Source organism: Nannospalax galili, unplaced genomic scaffold (assembly GCF_000622305.1).
Source record: "Nannospalax galili isolate Female #2095 unplaced genomic scaffold, S.galili_v1.0 scaffold1759, whole genome shotgun sequence".
NCBI classification, from domain to species: Eukaryota; Metazoa; Chordata; class Mammalia; order Rodentia; family Spalacidae; genus Nannospalax; species Nannospalax galili.
Window position 1 is genome coordinate 753665 of NW_008342711.1, and position 5053 is coordinate 758717.

Consider the following 5053-nt stretch of genomic DNA (forward strand, 5'->3'; position numbering starts at 1 on the left):
CTATCTAGGGATCTTTTTTTTTTAGGAGGGTCAGCTGTTCCTCTTCTAGTAGCAATCAGCTGTCAATACTCCTTTAGATAAGATTAGGGTCTGCTGTTCATTTTCCCGGTGCTATGCTGGGTTACTGTTTGGGAGTCCCATTGGTCACCCGGGCCAACAACTCAAAAGAAGGTATCTCCTATCTGGCATTGTTTCTTGTTATGTAGCCTTTAGCCATACATATGGACTCTTCAGAAATTATATTGACCTCCTTAATCTTTGTTTGTACATTCCTTTTGGATGTTTAGGCCATACAATTGGCCCAAATAAACAATTTATTTTTACTCTTAAGGTCATTTGAGGATTTGGACCTCAGAGGTCACATGGGCTTAGGGGGAGCCCCTGGCTCCTCAGGCTTTTCTTTTACCAGTTCCATCTATGTGAAGATAAATCAGGAGATCCTGCTTGACCTGGGTTTCACTTGGAAGCATGGAGGAAGTGTTCCCTCAGTGTTGACCCTCCTCTTTGTAGACTGGACACTGGTTCAAGTCCATTTGATGGAGTCTCCATGGCCTCCTTGATCAAGAGGACAGGTGACTCACCACACCGCAGTTACAGGGCATTTTGAGAGATGCTCATAGTCCCCTGGAAATTAGTTGACCTAGGAGGGCAAGGAACAAAAACTGTCCTTTATGTTCCTCTGACCAAATTAGTATAGGCCTCAAAGTATGGCTGTTAAATATCCAAGGTTAGTTCCACCAGTCTGGTACCACTCCTTGGCATATATCCAAAGAACTCACCCTATTGCAGAGACAGTCGTACATCCATGTTTGTTGCTGCTCTTTTCACAATAGCTAAGAGATGAAAGCAACCTAAGTGTCCCTTAATTGACGAGTGGATACTGAAAATGTGGTTCATTTATACTATGGAGTTTTACTCGGCAGCAAAGAAAGATGAAATCATGAAATTTGCAGGTAAATGGATGGAACTAGAAACTGTTATACTAAGTGAAGTAACACAGACTCAGAAAAAAAATTGACATATGTTCTCCTTCATATGTGGGTCCTAGAACCAAACCCTGATAAGTGAGTATGTATCCAGACATAACTACAGGAACCAGAATAATGGAAAGGAAACAGAGAGGTAAAGAACAAGAAATAATCTGAAAGAGAACAGTAGGAAGCAGGCATTAATAAGGGAGAAATGGATAAAAACGGGGTTATTGGGGCTGGAGAGATGGCTTAGTGATTAAGAACACTGGCTGTTCTTGCAGAAGACCCAGGTTCGAATTCCAGCACTCACACGGCAGCTAACAACTGTCCGTAACTCTAGTTCCAGGGGATCCAACAGCCTCTTTTGTCCTTCGCAGGCATTGCACCACACAGGTGCATTTGCCTACATGCAGGCATGACACTCATACACATAAAATAAAAATAATAAATAAAATATTTTTAATGGGGTTACTTTAAGGAGAGAGGGAAGGGAAGGTTATACAAGGAACCTAGGGGATAAAGGGAAAGAAGGAGCTTAAGAGAGGTGGGACCATAGGAGAAGGGTATTATTAAGGGAGAAATGGGAAAAATGGGGGCACCTTAAATGGGGAAACCATGGTGGAAGGGTTAGACAATATGAGAGATGAATAATGCCTAGTTTTTTAAAAAGCCAGAGGGAACCATATTAGTCCAACAACCTGCTGACAAATTATACATACAACTAGATCAAAGAATATATGTCTAGGCAAGATTTATCTGAGAACGTTTGCTCTTTGCCCAAGCTTTATCTACATGGAACATGGTATTTAAAAGTATATTCCTGATTTTTACACATACAAGTTTCATCTTCTTTAAAATCATTAGTCAGATTGAATTAGTGCCACCCCAAAGACTTCAGTTTAAATTTATTGCTTTTACAGATACAATCACATTCTGAGGTATTGAAAGTTGGGTGCTTTCAAACAGCACTTTCATTTATTTATTTGCTTGTCAGTTTAATTTAAAAATACATATTGGGACTGGGGATGTAGTCCAGTTGCTATAGTGCTTGCCTACCATGCACAAAGCCCTGAGTTTGATCCATATCACTGCATAAGCTAGGTGTGGTGGCTCATACCTGTAACCCCAGCACTCAGGAGGCAGAGACAAGAGGATCAAGATCCTCCTTGACTATATAGAGTTCAAGGCCAGTCTGGGATACATGAAATCCTGTCTCTAAATAAATAAATAAATATTAAAGCAAAAATCACATGTATTTATGGAGTGCAAAGTGACATTTTGATATGTGCATACATTATGGAATGAGTTTCAAGCTATCCAAACCTATCCAAAACCTCAAATACTAATTTTTGTGGTGAGAACATTTAAAGTCCACCATTTCATCAGCAATGAGGACACAGAGGTAGGAGGATCTCTGAATTTGAGACTGGCCTGGTCTACACAGAGCAAGTTCCAGGTCAACCAGGGCTATGTAGTGAGACCCTGTCTCAAAAAAAGCCTACCCTTTCACAATTTCCAAGAGCACATTATTATACCATAGATACTGTGCTGTACAATGGATCCATAGAATGTGTAGACCCTCCCTAATTATAACTTGGAGCCCATATAGCAGCATCTTCTTATTCCCTACACATGCCCACAACCTGAGAACTACCATTCTGTTCTCTGTCCCTATGTGTTTGACTTTTTTAGATTCTGCTTAGAAGTAACATCAGGCAGTGTTTATATTTCTGTGCCTGGCTTTTGTCACTTATCATAATGTCCTCCAGGTGGTTCCATGTTAGTCCAAATGAATGACTTTCTTGTACTTTAAGGTCAAATATATTTAGTTGTATACATAAAAATTTGTATCACATTTCCCTCATCCAAGTATCTGTTGAACGCTTGGTTGATTCTATATCTGGCTATTGTGAATATTGTGTCAGTGGACATGGGAGTACAGCTATCTCTTTGGCATACTGATTTAATTTCCTTTGAATATATATCCAGAAATGGGATTTCTTGTATATATTGTACTTCCATTTTAAACATTGTGTGCGTGTGATACTAGGGATTGAACAACATGTTAGGTAAGTGCTGGGCTACTGAGCTATTTCCTCAGATCATTTTGTTGTTTTCAAGACAGGGTCTCACTAAATTATACAGGCTGACCTTGAACTTATGATCTTATTGCCTAAGTCTCCCATTTTCTGGAGTTATAGGCCTGTACTACAGGGCTCAACATTTTAAAACTTTTCTGAGGAGGGGGCTGGAGAGATGACTCAGCAGTTAAGACCACTGGCTACTCTTTAAAAGGACCCGAGTTTAGTTCCCAACACCCACATGGTTGCTAACAATCATCCTTAACTCCAGTTCCAGGGGATCCAACACCTTCTTCTGACCTCCACAACATTGTATGACACAGGTGCACTTACATACATGCAGGAAAAGCACTCATACACATATAATTTAATTAATTAATTAAAAATAAGTGCACTCGTGTCGTGCAGTGCCCGCAGAGGACAGAAGAGGCAGTTGGATCCCCTGGAACTGGAGTTACGGACAGTTGTTAGTTGCCATGTGGGTGGTGGGATTCGAACCCGGGTCTTCTGCAAGAACAACCAGTGTTCTTAACCGCTGAGCCATCTCTCCAGCCCCTTAATTTAAAAATTTTTTAAATTTGTGAGGAAAACCCACAGTCCCCATAACAGCCATAGTAATTCACATTCTTAGAATCAGTGTCCAAGGGTTCCTTTTTCTACACATCGTCCCCAACATGTGTTTCATCTTTTATCTATTTGCAGTCTTACCTGCTGATTAATGATGTTAAGCATATTTTCATATGCATGTTTGCAATTTTTAGGCCATTGTGTTTTTTATTTTTTATATATTTCATTTATTAGTTTATTTTATGTGTATGAGTGTACTGCATGCATGTATACAAGTGCACCCATGTCATGCAGTGCCCACGGACGTCAGAAAAGGGCGTTGGATTCCATGGAACTGGAGTTATGGATAGCCATCAGTCACCATGTGGGTGCTGGGAACTGAATCCAGGTCCTCTGCAAAAGCAGTCAATGGTCTTAACCACTGAGCCATCTCACCAGCCCCAATTGTTTTACTTTCTTATCACTCTAAGTAAATACCTGACAAAAAGCAACTTAAAGGAGGAAGGATTTTGACTCACAGTTTGAGGATGTACTACTCTATTTTTGCAGAGAAATCATGGCTGCAGGAGCGGCTGGCGACTGGGGCAGGAGGAGTGCCTGACAGCTTGCTTACGGCTCAGTAGATCAGGAAGCAGAGAGAGGCAGGACTGGGCTATAACTCTCAAGGCTTGACCCCCAGTGACCCACCTTCTCCAGCAAGGCCCAACTTCTAAAGGTTCTACAGTGGCCCCAAATAGCACCATCAGCTGGGGACCAAGTGTTCAAACACACGAGCCTGTGGAGAACATTTCATATTCAAACCCTAATAGTCTTCTTTGAGAAAATATTGATTCAAGTCCTTTGCCTTTATTTTATCTGTGCTGAGGATTAAACCTAGGTTTTGCCCATGCTGGGTAAGTGCTCTGCCACTGAGTTAAGGAATCCTCAAGACTCTTATTCCTCTTTAATTGGATTGTTTTACTGCTACAAGTTATCTAAATTCCTTATGTATTTAGGATATTAATGCCACATATGGTATTATAGTTTGGTTATGAGATGTTTTCTTAAAGAACGTTCCTCATCTGTTCTGTCATCTGTTAAAGGCTTGCCAACTGATGGACTCTGAGGAAATGATTGGGTACTTGATGCTCTGACTTAGTCAATGGACAATTCTTTGGTGGTTTTATACTATGATAGTATTATCTGGAGATGGGCATACCTAGAGGAAGTAGATTTCTGGGAGCCTGACCTTGTCTGCTGCCCCTGTGCTTGTCCCCAGACCTCACTTCCTGGACACCATGAAGGCTACTTGCTCACCACATACTCTTCTCCTGTGGTATAGGCTGTCTTTGCACTCTGTTGATTGTTTATCTGCTATTCAGAAACTCTTTAGTTTGATGCATTCTTATTTTTGTATTTTTAATTTTGTTGCCTGTGATTTGGGACAATAATATA

At 40.7% G+C, this 5053-nt stretch overlaps 1 pseudogene; it reads right to left on the minus strand.

Annotated features, from left to right (window-relative positions):
- The window catches only part of LOC103738668, a 5742-nt pseudogene extending 1958 nt beyond the window's left edge, over positions 1-3784 (minus strand).
- Between the last annotated feature and the right edge of the window lie 1269 nt (positions 3785-5053).